The 23,354-nt window shown below is 34.8% G+C and overlaps 1 pseudogene; it reads right to left on the bottom strand.

Moving 5' to 3' along the window:
* Nucleotides 1-6,426: 6,426 nt before the first annotated feature.
* LOC112477133 lies at nt 6,427-6,545 on the bottom strand (annotated as a pseudogene).
* Between the last annotated feature and the right edge of the window lie 16,809 nt (nt 6,546-23,354).

Consider the following 23,354-nt stretch of genomic DNA (forward strand, 5'->3'; position numbering starts at 1 on the left):
AATAAAGACGCAATAAACATTATTATAGAAATCTTTCTTTTGGACATGTAGTTTCATATTTCTTGGGTAAATATATAGAAGTGGAATTGCAGGTCGTTAGGTAATTGTGTATTTTGACTTTATAAGAAACATCCTAACAGTTTTCTAGTGCAGTTGGAACATTTTATACTCCATTTGCAATATACAAGAGGTCCAGTCATTTCACACCTTCACTAACAATTTTTTTTTAATTTCTTTTTTAAAATAAATTGTAACCAATATATTGTGCAAGCAGTAGTATACCAGATGTTAGCTATAGGTTTTTTGGCTCTCTTTTACTGGACTGAGCAAATACAGTGAAATTGAAAATATTACTAAAATTAACTCTATTACTAAATGTTAAGAATATTTTGTCTTTAAATCATGAAAGGATGTGGAATTTGTCAATTGATTCTTCTGTATCTATTGAGATAATTTTATGATTTTTCTTCTTTATTCTCTTAATATGGTAAATTACATTGATTGATTTTGAATTTCCAATTAATCTTGCATTACTAAACTAAACCCCACTTACTCATGATGCATTATCTTTTGATTGCTGTATTCAATTTAGTAATACCGCATTAAGAATTTTATTTTTTGTCTATATTCCTGAGAACATTGTTTTGTTATTTTTTTTGTTCCTGTAATTCCTTTGTCAGATTTCGGTAACTGGCTTATCCTGACCTCATAAAATAAATTAGAAAGGATTCTCCTTTCTATCTTCTAAAAGAGTTCATGTGAGATTAATGTTATCTCCTTCTTTAAAAACTTGTGATCTGAAAATTGTCTTTTGGAGAAGTATTTTAATGACACAATCAAATTCTTTTATACATGTAGTCTTGTTACAACTTTCTATTTGTTTTCATGCCAGTTTAGGCAATTTTTTTTCATTCAAGAAATTAGTCCATGTCATTTAATTTGTCAATTTAGTTAACATAACGTTGTTTGTAATAGTCTTTAGATATCCTTTTAATGTGTGGAAGATCTAAAATAATATCCCTTCCTTCATTCATAATACTTGTAATTTGTATTTGCCCTTTTATTCAATTTACAACAGAGTTTATCTATTTTGTCAAATTTTTCAAAGAACTAGATTTTTCTTTAATTTTTTAATGTTCATGTTTCTATTTCATTGAGTTTTGCTCTTATCTTTATTATTTTCTTTCTTCTAATTTGAGTTTAATCTTCCTTTTTTAGCTTCATAAGGTTAAAATTGAGATCAAGAACTTTGAGCATTGCTTTTTTTATGTATTCAAACTTATAAATTTTCATTCTAAGCACTACTTTAGCTGCTTCTCACATGTTTTACTATGTTGTATTTTCATTATTATTTAGGTAGATTTATTTTCTCCTTTTTACATGTACCCATCATCTTTAATTGTCTTTAATTCTCTGTTTAGATATGAAAAGATTTATACCATCATGTTCTTCAACGAAGGATGCCAAGCAAAAAAAAAAAAAAAATGTCATGGTCAGGAATGCAGAGTTGTACTCCGCACTAGGACTTTGTTAGTGGTACTTGCATAACCATTCATGTTTAATTTATTTTAGGAAAGGCAGTAGTTGAAAAACATGTAAATTGTCAGAACCATAGAAACCCCAGCAATGTTCCCTTTCTTTAATCTACATACTTGTTGTAATACCGGTAATAACCTTTTCGAAATGCTTCAATAATATCTTTAGGGATGAACTCCTGAATCAATAACCAGCTTAGTAGCTCCCTTATTTTGATACCCATGAGTTTCTTCTCCTTCACTGGTATCGCTGAAATTATCTTAGTGTCCTGGATGTTCATTGTGCAGTGGATCGATTTTATAATTCCTCTTGTAATTTCTTCTTTGACTCAAGGGTAATTCAAGAGTAAGCTGTTTAATTTTGAGCCATTTGAGGGTATTTCAAGATTTTTTTTGTTACTAATTTATGAGTTAGTTCTAGCATGCTTAGGGAAAATTATAATGTTTCAATCTTTTAAAATTTATTGACACTTATTTTAAAGCCTAGCATATTGTCTATCTTGCTTAAGGTTCTATGTGCACATGAAAAGAATAGATTTTCTGCAATTCTTGGGTGAAATGTTATAAAATGTTAACAGGATCAAGTCAGTTGATAATATTTTCAGATCACTCATTTTTTATTTAGTTGTTCTCTCACTTACTGAGAGAAGGATGTTACTATATTCAACCAAGATAAATGTCCCTATCTGCCAGTAATTTTTCTTCTCTGAAATTCTATTTTATCTAATATTATTATAATTATTTCACCTTTCTTATGCTTGCCATTTGTATTGTATATAGTTTTACATTCTTTTTTAATAATATTTTTATTTTTCAGTTACATTTGGCTTACAATATTACATTAGTTTCAGGTGTATGACATAGTGATTAGACATCTATATAACTTAAAAAGTGATCACTCAAATAAATGTAGTACACATCTGATGCTGTATACAATTATTACAATATTAATGACTATACTTCTTATGCTATACTGTACATCCCCATAGCTATTTGTAATAACAGATTTGTACTTCTTAATCCTTTCCCCAACTCTCCCCTCCAACTTCCCATCTGGCAACCATGAAAATGTTCTCTGTACCTGGAATTTGTTTCTGTATTGTCGTTTGTCTATTTTGTTCTTTAGATTAAACATGTAAGTGAAATCATATGGCATTTATCTTTATCTGTCTGACTTATTCCACGCAGCACAATACCCTCTAAGTCCATCTATGCTATTGCAGATGGGAAAATCTTTTTATTTATTTGTTTGTTTGTTTGTTTGTTTGTTTGTTTATTGTTATGGCTGAGTAATATCCCATTGTATATATGTAGCACCTTTACTTCATTCACTCATCCATCAATGGACATTCAGGCTGCCTCCATATCTTGACTATTATAAATAAAACTACAATGAACATTTGGATGCACATGTCCCTTCAAAGTAGTGCTTTGGGTTTCTTTGGATAAATCCCAAAATTGGGATTACTAGGTCCTTCTTTGTCTCTTGTTATAGCCTTTGTTTTGAAGTCTATTTTGTCTAGTATAACTGTTGCAACCCCCAGCTTATTTTTTCATTTCCATTTACCTGAAATATTTTTTCCATTCTGTTTTTATCCATTCTGCTATCCTATCTTTTGATTGGAACATTTAATCCATTTACATCTGAAGTAATTGTTGATAGATATATAGTTATTGCCGTTTTATTTTCATATTTTTTATCTTTTTCTTCTTCTTTTTCTTAAAGAAGTCTCTTTCACAGTTACTATAATACTGGCTTGCTGCTGATGAACTTCTTTAGCTTTTTCTTGTCTGGGAAGCTCGTTTTTCTCTTTCTCTTCTAAATAATAGCTTTGGTGGGTAGAGTAATCTTCATTATTGCTTTGCATCATTTTGAATATTTCATGCCAATCTCTTCTGGTCTACAAAATTCCTGTTGAGAAATCAGTGGACAGTGTCACGGGAGCTCCCTTAAATGTAACTAACTGCTTTTTCTCTTGCTGCATTTTAAGATTCTCTTTTTGTTTAATGTTTGGCATTTTAATTATTATGTGCCTTGCTGTGGGCCTCTTTGGGTTCATCTTGTTTGAGATTCTATGCTTCTTGGGCTTGTATGTCTATTTCCTCTGCCAGGTTAAGAAAGTTTTCCATCATTGTTTCTTCTAATAGGTTTCCAATGATTCTTTTTTGTTGCTGCTGTTCTGATTTGGTATTTTCTGTTACCATATCTTGTAAATCACTGATTCAATCCTCTGCTTCATATAATCTATTGTTGATTCCTCTTAAGGTATTCCTCATTTTCAATCCCTGTATTCTTTATTTCTGACAGGTTCTTTTTTATGTTTTCTACATCTTTGTGAAAGTTCTCACTGAGCTCATCTACTTTTCCCCTAAGTTCATTGAGTATCCGTATAATCAGTATTTTGAACTCTGCATCTGGTAGATTGCTTGTCTCCATTTTGTTTAGTTATTTTTTGGAGCTTTGCTCTGTTCTTTCATTTGGGACATGTTTCTTTTTTTCCCCATTGTGGTTGCCTCTCTGTGTTTGTTTCTACATATTTTGTAGGGCTGCTATGTGTCCCAGTATTAGTAGAGTGGTCTTATGTTGCAGGTGACCTGTGGGGCCCAGTGGCACAATCTCTCTGGTCTCCTGTGCTGGGTGCTCCAGATGTGTTCCTTGTATGGGCTCTGTATGTTCTCCTGTTGCAGTTGAGCCTTAGTTGCTTTTGTACATCAATGGGAGAGATTAACCCTTGAGTTAACTGTTTGTAAAGACTGGCCGATGACTACAACGAAGGAACTGCTGTGCAGGGGCTGACCCTACAGAGCCAGATATGCTTTAGAGGGGCTCTTGTGCCTGCCCAATTTGCTCTTTGAGTATGTTGTCCTCGAATGTGACCCTGGGTGGTGTTCCTACACAGACTTTCAGACTGAAGCAGGCTACTGTGTATTAGTGTATTCAGGCCAGGGCCTCCTAGGAGGGGGCTCATCCTCGGCCAAGTTCAGTTCCAGCCTGTGGCTTGCCCTGGGTCACCTGGCCTGAGCCATCAAGCAATCCACGAATGGCTGCCACACGCACTGGACTTGGTTGTATCTCGAGAGGCCAAACTGAAAACCAAGGCTGGCTGCCACTACCACCAGGCTTGAGGCTGCTCAGCAAGAGGTATGGGGCTCACCAAGGCCGGATGTTGCTTCTTTAGGTTTGTGAACCTTTGAGAGATTTTAGCAAAGTCCACAGCATGAGCCAAGATAGGTCATTCGTATGAAAAAGCCACTGGAAGAGGCTTGGATGGGCCCACAAGTTGTGTGGGACAGGGTCTCAGGGAATCACCAGGGTAGGGCAACTAGTTTTAGCTACCTTGATGGAAATTCAGATATGGTGCTTGCCTGTGTCTGCATAGTGGAAGAGGGAAGGGCTCAACAAAGGAACAGTGGCCTCCACCAGCAATTCTGCTGGGAGAAAACTGCCCTTCTAACGCTTGTCCTGAAGCTAGACAATTTAGTTTTCCCCATATGTCCCTGGCCCTTTTGGAGCTATTGCCCCAGCCCTGGAGCTCAGAACGAATTAGTCGGCAAGTAAATTCATGCATAGGCCCTTAGAAAAAGCTTCTGAGACTGCCACAGCCCCCCGGTCCACTCAATTATAACCTTTGCTGACCTTCACATCCAGATTTTGTGGGAACTTCTCTTCCCGGCACTAGATTCCTGGGCTGAGGAGCCTGGTATGGGGCTGGTACCCTTTGCTCCTCCTGGGGGACCTCCACAACCAAGATATCTCTTCAGATTCTTAATCACTGCAGGCAGGAATGGGGACTAGCCAGTTCTACCTTCCTGCCCCTCCTACCGGTCACAAAGTGGATTCTTCTGTATGTCCTTAGTTGTAGGACTTTTGTTTAGCTAAATTTCTAATTGATGGTTGTTCTGTAGTTTAGTTGTAATTTTGAGATGGTCATGAGAGGAGACAAGTACAGCATTTACCTACTCTGCCATCTTGACTGATTCGGAAGCCCTCTATTTTTATATTTTTTACTTTTGATTTATAAACTTTTTTTATATTTAAATGTGGCTCTTGAAGACAACATATAGTTGTGTTTTGCATCCATATCTAGTAAAAATTATTGAAATAATCCCAATGGAGACAATAACGAAGAAACACAGAAACAAATAATACATGACAACTAGCAAGATGTTCTATTTAAACCAAATTGCATCAATATTACATAAAATATAAACAGACTAAGCAATACCTTCTTCAAAGCTTTCTTTTCGGTTTCTTCAATATTTTTTATTATTCCATTAATTCTTCTATTAGGTTTTTAATTATGCCTCTGTGTCATTTTTAGTTGTGGCTCTAAGGATGAAACTATGTATCTTAATCTTATCACATATTTAGAATAAATGTTGTATCGATTTATATAAAAAATAAATACCATGAAAGTTAAAATTTTATGTACTTACCACTCTTTGTGTTATTGTTTCATATGCCTTATAACTACATAAGTTATAAACTCAACAATGCAATGTTTTTAGCTTTAAACAATTACTTCTAAAAATATTAAGAGGTAACAGAAAGATAATATTTTTTAAATTTACCCTAATGAGTTTAATTTTTCCCTATAGATTTGAGTTCCCATCTGGCATAATTTTCTCAGATTTAAAAAAATTCTTAAGCATATTTTTGTAGCTTACCTCTTTTGATAACAAATTTTTTCAGCTTTTGTTTTTTTTAAAATGGCTTTATTTCACTCTCATTTGGAAGAATATTTGCACTGTATATTGAATTCTGGATTCACAACATTTTTAGCACTATTTTATTATTTTATTTTTTTTTTTAGGTGAGGCAACCCTTGTCTGACCTCACAGATTTCAAGGACCTTGATAGCTTACAATCCCTTTTTGTTTTTATTTTTTATGCCTACAGCTCCTTGTCTTCTTAGGTGGTCTCTCATCCAAGTACTAACCAGGCCCGACCTTGCTTAGCTTCCAAGATCAGACAGAATTGGACTTGTTCAGGGTGGCATGGCCATAGACTCAGCACTTTAAATATGTGATTCCTTTTTTGTTTGTATGTTTTTTCCATTGTTTTTAGTAAGAAGTTGGCCAAAATATATTTTTTCCCTATATGTAATCTCTTTTATTGTTCCACTTCTTTCAATATTATCAACATTACCTCTTTGTCTTTGGTTTTCCATAATTTAACTATAATGTGCCTAGATTTTGTTGTTGTTGTTGTTGTTTTGTTTTGATTTGTTTTGTTTTAATCTATCCTACTTTGAGTTTGTTAAGCTTACTGGATCCGTAAAATGATGTGTGATTTTGTTTTTTAACTACATTTGGAAAATTTCTTACAACTTAATTGAACTATGATAGACAATTAGTTGCTCATATTTACAATGTACACTTCAATGAGTATTTTTTTAATTATAGTTGGCGTACAATTATATATTAGTTTTAGTTGTACAACATTGTGATTAGCCATCTATATAACTCACAAAGTGATCACCTCAATAAATCTAGTATTCCTCTTTCCCCATACATATTTATTACAACATCATTGACTATAATCCTTACTCTATACTTTACATCTCCATGACTATTTTGTAACTAGCCATTTGTACTTCTTAATCTCTTTGCCCTTTTTCACTGACCACACCAAACCCCCTCCTGTCTAGTAACTCTCAAAATATTCTCTCTATCTATGAGGTTTTTTTTTTTCCATTTTTGTTTTTATTGTTTATTTTGTTCTTTGGATTTCATATATATGTGAAATAATGTGGCAGTCGCCTTTCTATATCTGACCGGCTTCATTCAGTGCAATACCCTCTAGGTCTATCATGGCAATATCTTTCTCCATCTCCTTTCTTTTAGGCTGTGCGTGTCTTTTAATCTGAAGTGAGACTTGTGTAGGCAACTTATATAAGGGTCTTATTTTCTTATCCATGCAGCTACCCTCTTTTGGTTGGAACACCTAATTCTTTTCCATTTAAGGTAATTATTGATAGATATATAGTTATTGCCATTCTTTATTCACATTTTTGATACATGTTTTTCTTCTTCTTAAAGAACTCCCTCCAACATTTCCTATATTACTGGCTTGGTGTTGATAAATTCCTTTAGCTTATTTTTGTCTGGAAAGTTTTTTATCTGTCTTTCGATTCTAAATGACAGCTTTGCTGGATAGAGCAATCTTGTTTGTAGATCCTGGGTTTTCATCACTTTGAATATTTTGTGTCAAGCCCTTCTGTACCACAAAGATTTTTTGAGAAATCAGCTGCCAGTCTTATCAGTGCTCCCTTGTGGGTAACTAGCTGCTTTTCTCTTGCTGCTTTTAAGATTCTCTCTTTGTATATAACCTTTGGCATTTTAATTATGATGTTTCTTAGTGTGGACCCATTCGAGTTCATCTTTTTTGCAACTCTTTGAGCTTTCAGGGGTTTCATGTCTATGTCTTTCACCACGTTAGGAAAGTTTTCCACCATTATTTCTTCAAAGAGTTCTTTAAATTTACTCTCTCTCTTCTCCTTCAGGTACCCCTAAACATGAATGTTATTGCATTTGATGTTATCCCATAGGCCCCTTAAAATATCTTCATGATTTTGGATTCTATTTTTTTATTGTTGTTCTGATTGGGTGTCCTCTGTTACCCCATCCTCTGTATCAGTGATTCGATCCTCCACTTCATCCACTCTGTTGATTCCCTCTAATATACTCTTCATCTCCGATATTGTATTCTTCATTTCTGACTGATTCCCTTTTATAATTTCCAGTCTTTTTTTATGTTTTTTTTTTTAATCTCTTTGTTAAAGTTCTCACTGAGTTCTTCTACTCTTCCTCTAAGATCACTGAGCAAGCTTATAACTAATATTTTGAACTCTGCATCTGGTAGATTGCTTGACTCCATCTTTCCTGGACCTCTGTTCTGTTCTTTCATATGAGAACTATTTCTTTGTCTCCCCATTTTGGCTGCCTTTCTGTGTCTGTTTCTCTGTGCTAAGCAAAGCTCCTAAGTCTCCCAGTCTTATTAGTATAACTTTGTGTAGTAGGTGTCCAGTGTCGCAGTCCTGAGAGGGATCCAGCTGCAGGCTGGAAACCACCTGTGCTATGTTTATAGTTGCCTCAAGAGGCCATGCCAGCAACCAAGGCCAGGTGCCACCAGTGCGGAGATTGGAGCTTCTCAGTAAGGGGTACAGGGCATGCTGAGGACACCACTGAATGTGACTTGGGTGGGGTCATGAGTTGAGGGAGGTGGAGTTTCAGGAAATCCTCTGGGCAGAGAGACCTCTGTTATCCAGTTTAATGATATCTCAACTATGGTGGCACTGCATCTACACACTGGGAGGGGAGAGAGCTCAACAGAAGAACAATGGATACTGCCAGCAATTCTGCTCTGGAGGAAGCCTCACCTACAGTCCTCACTCCAACAACTCAGTGTCCCTCTGTAAGTCCCTGGTGCCCCCAAGTAGCTAACTGGGTGCTGGTGCTCAGAGCAATCGAGTCCATCACCACCGAAGTCCGGTTGCGGTTGCAGCCCCTTTAAAAAGGATGTCTGCAGCCTCCATAGCCTCTGTCCCCTCTAAAACTCTAAATTCTATTGTACTTGTAATGGATATATGCTAAAATACCTGTGCTATATTTTCAGCCTTCTAGCTCTTCTTTTCTCCTGGGTTCTTTGAAATACCCTCCCTAAATGCATGGTTCATGGGTCACACAAGGATTTGAGGGGAGTTTATATGCATATTTGAGAACTCTTTATCTGCGGCTTCCTCTTTGTCAGACTCTCCTCTCAATTTTCAGCTGAATTGGCATCCATGCATTCCATTATTTTACTCCTTTGGCCAAGCTTTATGCTTGATTTCCAGCTCCCCCACAGTTCATATTCTTGGCAGTATGTTCAGGATAAAAGCTGTATAAACATGGATCTCATAATCATTGTTTGAATGTGGGTATGTCCATTATAAGTTTTTCACTATTACTAATATTTAAAGGGACAACAGTGGTAGCTATTTCTTTGACACTTTTTCTTTGTACAACCACTCCAAGTCTTGGATTAAAAAATGTAGTATAGTGTTATCTGCTTCTCAGTAATTCAATTCTTATTGTAATTTTAAATCCAACTTTATGTGTCAATCTCTATAACCAAAGACTCATCTTCTTAATTGTTTCTGTTTGACCTTTTCCGAATTTTCCATTCCTGAGCCTGTTGATTGTTCTAGTTTCATACCTACACACACCTGGAATCTGACTAATGTTCTATCTGCTAAGTAAGCTAAAAATACTAATAAAATGTGACCTTAATAAGCAATTTGAGCACAACTTACAATGTAACAGAATGCTCTGCCAATTAGTCAGGGGGACAGAGAGGCAGTGCAGCTTATGTATTTGGAATTTTATTGTTTATCCAGGAAAAAAAAATGTTATCTAATTCTTATTAAAGAAAGAATGGCTTTTTACTACTCTGACCTTATTTACTTATTTATTTATTTAAATTAATTTTTATTATAGTGACATTGATTAACACAATCCAGTAAGTTTCAGGTGTATAATTTAACAATAAGACATATAGATATTGCATTGTGTGACCATATATATTTTAGTACATTTCTCTTGGCCTTAAAAGCTATAATAATTTCTTCTGACTTTATTTGAGTGTTGTCATAGAATTTACCACCATGTTGTACTCCTGCCACTCTTTATATCTGTCACAGCTTTGACATTTTCAAATGAAAAGAAATCTGAAAGGTATGTATACTCTGATACAAGCATACAAACGCTTCCAAGATATAGCATGTAATAGTAGTGATAGAACCCAGCTTCTTAACTTTCTCCAAAGCTTAGTGACACACTTAGACCGAATTGATTGTCACTAGGTCAGTGAGAACTAAGCGCCTAGGAAAATCAGATAGGGATGTTGAGACAAAATAACAAGAGGCAAATTTTTAAAAAATAACATTATGTGAAATTTTTTTTCTCTAATAATACCCTCAAATTAGGGGTATTTAATGTTTTTTTTTTTTCTCTCGAGGAGACATTCAAACAAGTGAATCTATGTCTTTGAAATAAAAAAAAATAGCTAAGACCACAATGTGACTGATCCTATCACATTCTCATTTATGTCTTCCTTCTCCATTTGACTGTAAACTCTTTGACAGCAGAGTATACTTTTTTTCACTTTTGTATTCCCATATTTGCTCAGCACAGAGCTGTATATGTAATGGGTTCTTAATGAGTATATCGCAATTAAAATTTTGACCATTTAATTTCAGTGAATTCTGGACCTAAATTTCATACTCTTTTTATTTGCAAAGATCATGACTCATTCTATTAAAGAAAAGGAAATCCCTTTCCTAGTTCCCCAACTGCTCAGTCTTAACAGTTGAGAAGTTTCTCTACAGTACCTAATTCGGCGTAACCAGTAAAATTTATTAAGATATATTGGGATTGGGGAAAAAAGTAACATAGATGATAAATGCTTTGTTCATTCCTTGCAACAAAATCAAAGTTGTGATAGAAACACGGAGCAAACAGCAAGCAAAGTTGCCTGGAATCTAGATGAACTGAAGCACTAAAACTAAGGAGAAAAATAAGAAATCATCTTGCAACAGTAGAAAGTAGGAGGGGACAAAGATGCCAGACTGCCCAATCCTGAGTGGCTGAGTGGGACAGAGGCTGCAGCAGCTGCAGATGCCTCTTAAAGGGTCTTTATCACAAGCAGACTTTCACAGTGATGAACCTGCTAGCTCTGAGCACCAGTGCCAGGTCCGCAGCTCAGAGAGAGCAGGGACTTACAGGAGAACACTGAGTTGTTGGAGTGAGGGCTGGAAGTGAGATTTGCTCTGTACAGAAGTGCTGGCAGTATCCATTGTTCCTCTGTTGACCTCTCCCAGCATGTGAGCTAAGAGCCACCATAGCTGAGACATCATCAAACTGGATGACAGAAGTTGCTCCGACCAGAGGATTCCCCGAAACACTGTTTCTCCCAACTTGTGGCCCCACCCAAGCCACATCCAGTTGTGTCCTTAGCAAGACTAGTTCCTGAGCCAACTCCAAAACACACTGGTGGCAGCTGACTACAGTTATTGGCATTGCGTCTTGAGGCAACTATAAGCACAGTATCTGTGGATTCCTTGCTGAATCTTAACAGGTAGCCCTGGAAGGAGACAGGCTGGGGCTAAAAATCGCCTGCAGCTGAACCCTTTCAGGACTGTACCACTGGACACCTACTACACAAAGCCATGCTAATAAGACCAGGAAACTTAGGAGCTTTGCTTAGTACATAGAAACAGACACAGAAAGACAGACAAAATGGAGAGACAAAGAAGTAGTTCTCATATGAGAGCACAGAGCAGAGATCCAGGAAAGATGGAGTAAAGCAATCTAACAGATGTGGAGTTTAAAACGCTGGTTATAAGCTTGCTCAGTGAACTTAGGGGAAGAGTAGAAGAACTCAGTGAGAACTTTAACAAAGAGATAAAAAGAAACATAAAAAGGAGCTGGAAATTATAAAAGGGAATCAGTCATAAATGAAGAACACATTATCTGAGATGAAGGCTATATTGGAATCAACAGAGTGGATGAAGAAGAGGATCAAACCACCAATATAGACACTCAATCAGAACAGCAAGAAAAAAGAAGCTAAGACTATAATAATAATTTAAGGAGCTTATGGGACACAAGTTAATCTAAAAATAGCCATGTCATAGGTTCCTGAAGGAAAACAAGAAGTTGAGCTTTTTGAAAAAAATGGGAAACTTCTCTCGCTTGGTGAAGGAAATAGACATCCTACAATTAAAATGCCAAAGCTTAAATACAAAAAGAGAATCTTAAAAGCAGCAAAAGAAAAACCATTAGTTACCTACAAGGGAGCACCCATAAGTCTGGCAGCTGATTTCTCAAAAAAACTTTGTGGTACAGAAGGGCTTGGCACAAAATATTCAAAGTGATGAAAACCCAGGATCCACAACCAAGATTGCTCTATCCAGCAAAGCTATCATTTAGAGTGGGAGGACAGATAAAGAGCTTTCCAGACAAGAAAAAGCTAAAGGAGTTTATCAACACCAAGCCAGTATTACAGGAAAGGTTGGAGAGACTTCTTTGGAAGAAAAAACATGTATCAAAAAAACAAGAATAAAGAATGGTAATAACTACATTCCTATCAACAAGTATCTCAAATGGGAAAGAATTAAGTGTTCCAACCAAAAGATAGTTACTAAATGGATAAGAAAACAAAACCCTTATATATGCTGCCTACAAGAGACTCACTTCAGATCAAAAGACATACACAGACTAAAAGGAAAGGGATAGAAAAAGATATTGCCTGGATGGACCTAGAGGGTATTGAGCTGAATGAAATGAGTCAGATAGAGAAAGACAAATACCACATGATTTCACGTACTTGTGAAATCTAAAGAACAAACTAAACAACAGCAACAACAAAAACAGAAATAAACTCATAGATAGGGAATATTTTGAGGGCTACTAGATGAGAGGAGGTGAGGGGAATGGTGAAAAAAGGCAAAGGGATTATGAAGTACAAATGGATAGTTACAAAATAGTCATGGAGATCTATAGATTAAGGATTATAGTCGATGATGTTGTAATAAATATGTATGGGGAAGAAGGATACTAGATTTAGTGGGGTGATGAATTTATGAGTTACATAGATCTTTAATCATTATGCTATATAACTGAAACTAATATATTATTGTTTGTGAACTATAATTGAAAGAAACTAATTGAATTGTACAATGTAAATATGAGCAACTAATTGTCTATTATATTTCAATAATGCAGGAGAAAACAAAAAAATAAAAACAAACAAAAAAAGATATTTTGGATTTTCCAAATATTCGTGCACTCTCTTCTCAATTTAGAAACAACAAAAAAATAGAATATATTGGTTTAAGTGTAGGGATTCTATATGTGGAATAAATGCTCATATCTAAAATATATTTTATCATCTTTGTCAAGGATTAATTTTAAAATTTATTAAAAGCCATAAGAAAATGATATGAAAAGAGAGTAATGTCTGAAATGATTAGAAGTTACACAAATATACTTCATAGAAACAAGGTAGTCCAAATTTTTCTGAAAGAAAATATTATAATGTGATTTTCTGAAAAGTATGCAAAAGGGGTTACTTTCAAGTAATTTAACAACTATTGTTATTTATTCTGTGGATGTTTTACATCCTCAGCATCTGTTTATATATATTGTATTAATTTTTTGTAAAAATAAGTAAGTTTCTAGATTTAATAAATTGTTTTCTCAACTTTCTTTATTGAAAAAGTCCTCTTTTTTTTCTAGAAATGATTCATAGTAGTAAAATGACAAAAGGGCAAATTGTTCAAAGTCTTAAATGTCATATAATTTATACATCTGAAGTTTAGTAGTGGAGAGCTATATGTCTTTGTATAATATATTTGTGTACATGTGGAAATTATAAGACCTACTGTTATTCTATATTAAAAATGGCCGAAACTCAAAAGACCAATGACTTGAAGTTCTTCTTCCCACTTCTATGACAATAGCTATTAGTTGATTGCTATAGTTGATGTTTGTAGAACCTACATAAATGTATAGGTTACTTTGTTCTTTCTAGAATACTCAAAAACGCTACTCCATCTTTGCTTTTTCCACTGTTGGTTGTTCTGTCTGCTACTAATATTTACCTGTAGTCCACAAGCAAGCTTGATTACTTAAGACTTATATTTTTAGGTCCTTGTGGCATATCTTAAATCCTTGTTGATTGCATCCCCTCTTCATGTGACATGTACTTCATATGTTTTATTCCTACATACAAAGAGGACAGCCATGATCTATAAAATCTTATCTGTTTGAGGGCCATAAAAGTCTCTCTGACTGAATTAACTGTAATTCAAGACATTAGACTCCCCTGTTAAGATACAAATGTTACCTGGAAAAGGGAAAACAGGACCCTTTCAAAGCATTAACTCCTCAGCTTGATTTTCATTTTATCAAACAAGCCACAAAATGAAACACAACTGAAGAGTGAGATATACAAAATGGGCAAGTATTGATGCAAGGAACCAAAGAAGAAAAAGTTCCAGAGCACTGGGCTTCCTGGCAAAACTGCAACCCAAAATGTTAAGCAGTGTCAGGCTATGGGTACCCAGAAGATAACATGGGGCACTGGGTGCCTGGGAACAAATGGGCTAGAAAAGTACTAAAGGAAGGTATTGCCTATTTCGCAACTTTACATTGAGCTGTCACCTTAGATGTCCTGATCATATTGGCATAGGAGTCAGTTCAATGTTAGTAACCTGGTTACATTTTAGCACATTATTATTGCTATTTAATTCTGGATATGAATCATAGGTGCTGTTAATATATATAAAACACACACACTTAAACAAAATATTGCATCTTCAGAGGATGATGTGTAAATGAAGATGAAACTCTTGACCTATAATCCTTGATAACTAAATTAAATAGATGGTGTTGGGGGAGAACCAATTCACTGCATAATACTTTTGGGTTAAAAAAATCATCTATAACAAGATACACAAATGCATCATAGCAGAATATTCAAAACTGGAATCCCTTTCTGTCCAGATTTGCATTCAATAAAGTTCTATGTATAAAATTCCCTGAATAAGAATCTGGCCCCTATTACCACATGCTTGGTTTCTACATAGGGATTAAATAAGACCCAAAGCCATCTTCAAATTTTGTCCCTGTGAATATCTAACAGTTAAGAAGAGAAAAATGTAATTTGATCATCTGGGCAAGTTACTATTATGCCCTCTTTTTAGGTCTCCCTGGTCGGCTTTTCACATTGCCCAGACTCTGTGTAATGATTGAACATTGTACAAGCTGTGCTACTGTTCAAAACGAGACTCACATTGTGTTTGTGCAATTGGAATGAGAAAGTGTTCGAGAACATAGTTTTCTTATTCATATGACTGCATCGAACACTGGGAAGTTTGAGATGTGAGACAGCCAAAATAGTCTGTCAAGTGTAGCTTTTTCTTCAACTCTGGAGTCAATCTTGAAATAAATCTTTACTTCGTGACATCTGTTATGTTGAAACTAGATGTTTTCCAGATGCAGAACAGCAACAGCAAGAAGCAACAACCCCTTCCTCAGTGGCTAGTATAAGAAATAGCCAATTGGAAATAATGCTTTGTGATGACTGTCTCATGCTACATTGGATTAATTCAAGGAGTACTCAGAGTTTTGTTTGTTTGTTTGTTTTATTTTATTTGTTTAAAGCCTACAAATGAACTTTGTGAAAGGCCAAGTCTAAAATTTTTTTCCAAATAACTTCAAGCTCTTGCTCTTACTTTCTCTATGTGTGTCCCTCTGTATGACTTTTTTTTCTTTATGACTTTTTAAAAGCAGCTTTATTGAGATATAATTCACATACCACACAATTCAGCCATTTCAAGTATACAATTCAATATTTTTTGTCTATTCATGGAGTTTTGTAAGTATAATCATAGTCTAAATTCAGAACATTTCTATCACCCTAAAAGGAATCAATTAACAATCACTTCACATTTTCCTCCAAACTTTCAAGCTTTAAGCAGTCACTAGTCTACTTCTTTTCTCTACAGCCTCCTTATAACATTTATAACTCTAACTTTAAGAATGATCTCTCTGGGCTAACAGCAACTACAATTTACTGAAAGCCCTGTATAAGGTGCTTTTTGCATGTAATCCTTAATTCACATAGCCATCTTATGAAGTAAGTATTAGTCTCCTCAATTCACAAATAAAGAAACTAAGGCTCAGATAGGCTATGATATTTTCCCAAAGTCACTTAGGTGGTAGAGCTGGAATTTTCATCCAGTTCTGTTTGCTCAAAGCTCCCATGTTTTGTTCAATATACTAAAATTAGGTAAGTTAGTTTGAACCATGTTAAGTTGCCAAATTTAGTATCTATAAGACGTTGGGATCTACAGATGGCAATACAGCTCCTATGTACTGTTGAACTTCTTTGCTTTCTTTCTCTTAAATAAATCTTAAGAAGCCTCACACCCATGAGAGAGTCCACTTGGCTCCAAGTTAGTCTCCTAAAACAATTGTAGATGTTTTGCTTTTTGTTAATGTGTATTTTCTTCTTAAATAAAAGGAATAGAAGACTGTAGGGTCTCTTACAAACACAGGAGACATTATTGGTCTAACTTGAGTATGGCAGGAGTCCAGAGTTGATCTCAGAACTTCATCTTGTTTCTTATCAACACCTGTCACAGTGAGGCTCTGGGTAGGATAAAACTCAGGAATAGGGCAAGGTTCAGGGAAGAGACAAGGATGTCTGTTTTTCACTTTATTTAGTAATGGCTATGTTAGAACAACTACATCAAAATGGCACATAGACTTCAAGATCTAAACTACTTATAGGCATAGGATGGAAACTAGAATCCCCATTTCATTAACACAGAGTTCTGCATTTCTATTTTGATTCAACAAGGAACCACATACTACTAACTGATACTTGATAGGAAAAAAATTCTTGCTAGGAGTGGCATGTCTTCTATCTGGAAAAGCTATTGGCCTTATTCTTACTGATTTTAAACACACACCAAAAAATAATAATGGCATGTGTTGGTAGAGGGGCAGGGTTTTTGTTGTTGTTGTTGTTTTTCTCTTTTCAGTTAAATGGGATTATCATTACCTTGCTTTGTTTAAAGGATGTCTTATGGTGTTTTACTTATATTTAGCTGTTTATCCTTCTTAAGAAGATTTAATAGATCATTCTTAAGTGAAGAAAAAAACAGACCATTAAAAGTAGATAACTGGTTAACAAATTATCTTCTTGTCAAATTGTTATCAAATAATTATATGGCATTAATAAATATTATAAACGAAAAACTCAGCAAACTATTTTATTCTGCTATATTAATTTTGACAGCAGATTACTCTAGTTTCAATTAGGTATCATGTTATCATCTCAACAATGCCAGATGATAGAGACTAAAAGGAAGAAGTTTAAATTCAAGAAAGTTCCAAATTACCTCATAGATCTTGGTTCTCTTTCATATTCCTCTTAAATCCCTACCATTGCAAGGAAAGTAAATAGCAGGTTGTGTTATGATGGATTAGCATTGGCAGATGCACAGATGGGCATAACTAAGACAGTTATTGGAAGCCAAAGTTCTTGTGGATTACCTGCATTTGTTGTCCAAGTTTTCTGTGTCTGTTGACACTAATGATAATCTTTATTCTTAACAGACTTAGCATGTAAGATGTCTCTGGAGACTTTCTCAAGAGAGATGCTGCCTTTCTGTTGAGTTAGAGATCTACTTATCTGAACTACAACTGCATCCAAGCTATACAAACTCTTCCTATGTATATATTTTGGATAAGACTTGATATCATTGAAACAACTATCAAAAGCCTCTCTTTTGTTTGGATTTCAATCTGAACAAAGGTGCCACTGCCAAACTGTTGATACACATTTTTAATTCCCTTTTAATTAGGCAAATTAAAACTGTGCTCATTCTAGGGTTTGCTCAGAAAGCAATGACACTTCTGTCTGTTAGGCTTCCAGAAGTGTGAGGAATTGCAATCACTGAAGTAATCTCCTGCTTTATTCCAGACCCTCTGCCTCTAATTTATACTCTTATAGATAAATATTAAACTCTTCCTGCAAAAGCTATAAATTTTCTGGTAACTCTTATGGCAACATTATATAGAAGGATTTGTTCCTTCTGGAGGTTGAACTAGCAGATCATAATTTATCCAATACTATTATCATCTTAAAAAATTTTGTCATGCAGAGTTCCATTAGGTTAAAACATGTATCATTATATTATACAGAAGTCCTGACTTCTTGCTGAGTTGGCTCTTTATCCAGTTACAAACTATATTTAGGGAGTGACATTTCAGGACCAACATTGTGCACATAGAATAAACCTGCTCTTCTAATCAAAATCCATTATTTCCTTGAGAAACACTGATATGAATTTTTTCCACTGATAACTTGGATTAGGATTGTATATACCACTGCAACTAAGTAAACTCTATGGCTGAGTAATGTGAGAGATACCTTCCAACCCAGTTCCTAATATGGTCTTTCTAACCCCCTCAAAATCTCCATTTTGTTTCTATCACTAACACTTGTACATAGTTACAAATGAGATCAAAGTTGGTACACTGTGTGAATAAGGCTATCATTTTGAAAGCTAGATTGTGGTCAGCTAACTACTTTTTTTCACCCTTCTTCTTTAATCTCCTCAGAAGAAAATTTAAAATTTGCTGTGAACATCCCACAATAAGGCTAAATGTTTATGTACCCAAATCATTCAAATGTTATGGTATGGAAAGTAAATTGTATATCTACAGTAAAGTTTATAGCTACTAGACAGGAAATGTTGTACTTTCTTATAGTCCACAAGAGAATACTTTCTTCAGAAATAAATGACTTCTTTTCATTTTTAAGGAATGAGAACCATACAAATGATGAAGGAGACTGAGTTTTGGAACTGAGCTTAGGGGACGATGTGCTATATGTAAGAAGGACTTTTCCAATCAAAGAAATGCTGGTAGTCATTGGAGAAAGTCATATTTTTTTATTCACCTTGTGCTTTATGACATCTGTATAAATTGAAAAAAGAACTTATATGCATGTGCTTGCATGAGCACAATGAAAAGTGGTGAAGAAAACATCCCAGGATGGTTAGCATTGGTTATTTTCATAAAGTGAGACAGGAAGTTGAAATGGAGAGATATTTTAGACTTTATTTTTTAGAGCAGTTTTAGGTTTACAACAAAAAAAGAAGATTCAGAGATTTCCCATATACCCTCTGTCCCCACACATACATAACCTCCACTATTATTAACATCATTCACCAGAATGTACATTTTTTTTTTTTTGCCAAAAATGAACTAAAATGAACACATCATAATTAGCCAAAGTTTTTACTTCCCCTGAGTGTTCACTCTTGTTGTAGTACATTCTGTGGATTTGGACAAATGTGTAATGATGCATATACTTCATTATAGTATACCACAGAGTATTTTCACTGCACTAAAAATCCTTGATGCTCCATTTATCTGCCCTTCTCAGCAACTATTGATATTTTTATTGTCTCCATAGTTTTGCCTTTTCTATAATGCTATATACTTGGTATCATGTAATTGTAGCCTTCTCAGATCAGCTTCTTTCATTTAGTAATAGGTATTTGTCTATTTATGGCTTGAAAGCTCATTTTTAATTTTTCCCGATTTTACTGAGATATAATTGACATATAACATTATATTAGTTTAAGGTGCACAAAAAATGATTTGACTTATCTATATATTTCAAATGATACCACAATAAGATTAGCTTACATCCATTATTTCAGATAGATAAAAATACTTTTTTCTTATGATGAGAACTTTTAAGGTCTATCCTCTTAGCAACTTTTAGATATACAATACAGTATTGTTAACTATTTATTCATTTATTTTTAACACTAAATAATACTGTGTTAGTAACACAGCTTATTTATTCATTCACTTATTGAAGAACACCTTGATTTCTTCCCAGTTTTGACAATTCTGAATAAAGCTACTGTAAACATCTATGCACAGATTTTTGTATGGACATAAGTTTTCAACTCCTTTGGGGAAATACCAAGTTGTGTAATTGGATTGTATGGTAAGAATATGTTTAGTTTTGTAAGAAACCACCATACTGTCTTTCAAAGTGCCTGTACCATTTTGTATTCTCATCAGCAGTGAAAGAGAGTTCTTGTTGCTCCACATCCTCACCAACATTTGATGTTGACAGTGTTTTGGATTTTGGCCATTCTAATAAGTATGTAGCAATGTCTTATTGTTTTAATTTGCATTTCCTTGATGACATGGTATGGAGAATCTTCTCATATGCTTACTTACCATCTATATATCTTCTTTGATGAGGTGTGTGTTGAGGTTTTTGGCCCATTTTTTAATCAAGTTGTTTGTTTGCTTATTGTTGAGTTTTAGAGTTCTTTGTATATTTGGGATGATAGTCCTTCATCAGATGTGTCTCTTGCAAATATTTTCTCCAAGTCTGTGGTTTGTCTTCTAATTTCCTTGATATTGTCTTTCATGGAGCAGATTTTTTTTTTAATTTTAATAAAGTCCTATTTATCAATTATTTCTTTCAAAGATCACGTCTTTGATACCGTATCTAAAAAGATATCACCGGGATCTTTGGAAACATGGCGAGTTCCCTGAATAGCCCTGCCTGAGAAAGCTGTAAGCTCCCCATGGCAGGCCTGTGGCAGAGCCCAGTCATCAAGGCAGAAGGCAAAAAGCAGAATGGCAGAAAAGCAACAGTTGATATTTACTGACCACAGTTGCAACACCGAGGCTGAGCGGCAGCCCCCAGCCACCAACCCAGATGCAGAGCCCTGAGAATCTCAGCAAATGACACCAAAACTGTTGATAACACTGACAGGGACTGAAACTGAGGGTAGCAAGCGTGATTAAATATCTATCAGAAAATAAAAAGGCATTTTTAAGGCTTTATATAAAGCAGAAATCCAAGAGGCTAAGACACCACCTACTTGAAATCAAAAGAAAAGCACCTTCTTTGCAGCAGGCTAAAGAGAGACCTTTATATAATAAATTTTCTTTCTGGGAAAATAGGTGAATACACTTCCATTAATGCCCAGGTGGAGAAATAGTCTATTAAACACCATGAACAACGAAGGCGACAAGGCATCTCAGATTGAAAGAGAAAAATCTCCAGAAAATAAGCTTACAGACAGAAATATGCAACTTGAATGACAGAGAATTCAGGATGGTATTTCTGAAAAAAACTCAGTGAATTCCAAAATAAGTCATTCCAACAATTTCAGGAATTGAGAAAACACCTAGATGAGCAGAACAATGAGACTGAAACCCACAAAAAGATCCAAATAGAACTTCTGGAGAAGAAGAACACACTGCAAGAGTTGAAATATGAATTATCAAGCTTGAGAAATAAAATGAACCAAATGGAGGAAAGGATCAGTGATATCGAAGACATAAATCTAGAAATAAATCAGAAGGAAGAAGAGAGAAATCAAAAAATGAAATAATTAAAGATAAACTTATAGACATAGAAATACGCGACTTAAATGACAGAGAATTCAGGATGGTACTTCTGAACAAACTCAATGAGATTCAAAACAATTCATATCAACGATTTCAGGAATTAAAAAACAACTAGATGAGCAGAGCAAGGAGATTGAAACCCTCAAAAAGAACCAAATAGAACTTCTGGAGATAAAAAATAATACACTGCAAGAGTTGAAAAATGAAATAGCAAGCTTGGGCAATAGAGTCGACCAAATGGAGGAAAGGATCAGTGATGTTGAAGACAGAAATCTAGAGATAAATCAGAAGGAAGAAGAGAGAAACCTAAGAATGAAAAATAATGAAAGAGAAATACAAAACTAGCTGGTAACATCAAGAGAAGAAACATAAGAATAATGGGCATTATCAAAAGTGAAGAAAAGGAGCAGAGACTAGAAAGCATTTTCAGACAAGTAGTGGACGAGAATTTCCCAAATCTAAAGAATGAGCTGGAACTTGGACTTCAAGAAGTCAACAGAACACCCAATTATCTCAATCCAAAAAGGCCTTCACCAAGACACAGTGTATTAAAATTATCAAAAATCAATGACAAAGACAGAATTCTCAGGATAGCCAGGGAGAAGAAAATGATAATTTATAAAGAAAAATTCATTAGATTATGGATTTCTCAATGCAAACCTTACAGGTCATAAAGGAATGGAAATAAACATTCAAACTATTAAGTGAAAGGAATTACCAGGCTAGAATAATGTATCCAGCTAAGCTCTCCTTTAGAGATGAAGGAAAAATTAAGAATTTTCCAAACATACACAAATTGAGGGAATTGAGGGAATTCATCACTACGAGGTCTGCACTACAGGAAATACTGAAAGAGGTTAGCTCACCTAAAACAAAATAACAAGAAAAGAATACAAAATTAGGAATAAAGTGACTATCAGACAAAAAGAAGCAGAGGAGTGCAATCCTTACTAAAAACAGGGCATTATAAGCTTAAATAATAAGAGAATTGTTATAACAAGATAGTAATGAGCGTTCAGCATACATAGGGACAAATTGAGACAACAATGACTGAAAAGGGGAGGATTCAAAGATTCAAATTCGCAAAGGGGAAAGGAGATAAGGCACATGCAGAAAAAAATTGAACGACAGTATATATATATATGTATCTCAATCCTTTTCTTATTCGTAATGGTAACCACACACCGAATATTCAGAACTGAAGTATATTACATTAAGAAAAAGAAGGACTAGAGGGAAAACCCACAAAAACCAACCAAAAAAAAAAAAAATACAAGGACGAGAAACCAATGGAAATACCGAACTACCAGAAAGCAAAAGATGCAAAAGATAAAATGGCTATAAGAAGACCTCATATTTCAATAATCACCCTAAATATAAATGGACTGAACTCACCAATAAAAAGGCACAGGGTTGCAGAATGGATCGAAAAACAAAACCCAACAATAGGCTGCCTCCAGGAGACACATCTCAGCTCCAAAGACAAATATATAGTTCCAATTTTAGTATATGTGCTGCTGAAGCAATCACCCAAAGACAAATATAGACTCAAAGTGAAAGAGCGGAAAATGATATTTCAGGCAAATGGCATTCAGAAAAAAGCGAGATCAAGAGTTACATTGAAAGAAATGATAATGATAGTACAACATATCAAAACTTTTGGGACAAGGCAAAAGCAGTCATAAGAGCAAAGTTCATATCATTACAGGCCTACCACCAAAAACAAGAAAAAGCCTCAAAAACAACCTGCTGCACCATCTTAAAGAAAACTAGAAAAGGAAGAACAAATTAAGCCTAAAGTCAACA

The sequence above is a fragment of the Pteropus alecto genome, unplaced genomic scaffold, assembly GCF_000325575.1.
Source record: "Pteropus alecto unplaced genomic scaffold, ASM32557v1 scaffold182, whole genome shotgun sequence".
Taxonomy (NCBI): Eukaryota; Metazoa; Chordata; class Mammalia; order Chiroptera; family Pteropodidae; genus Pteropus; species Pteropus alecto.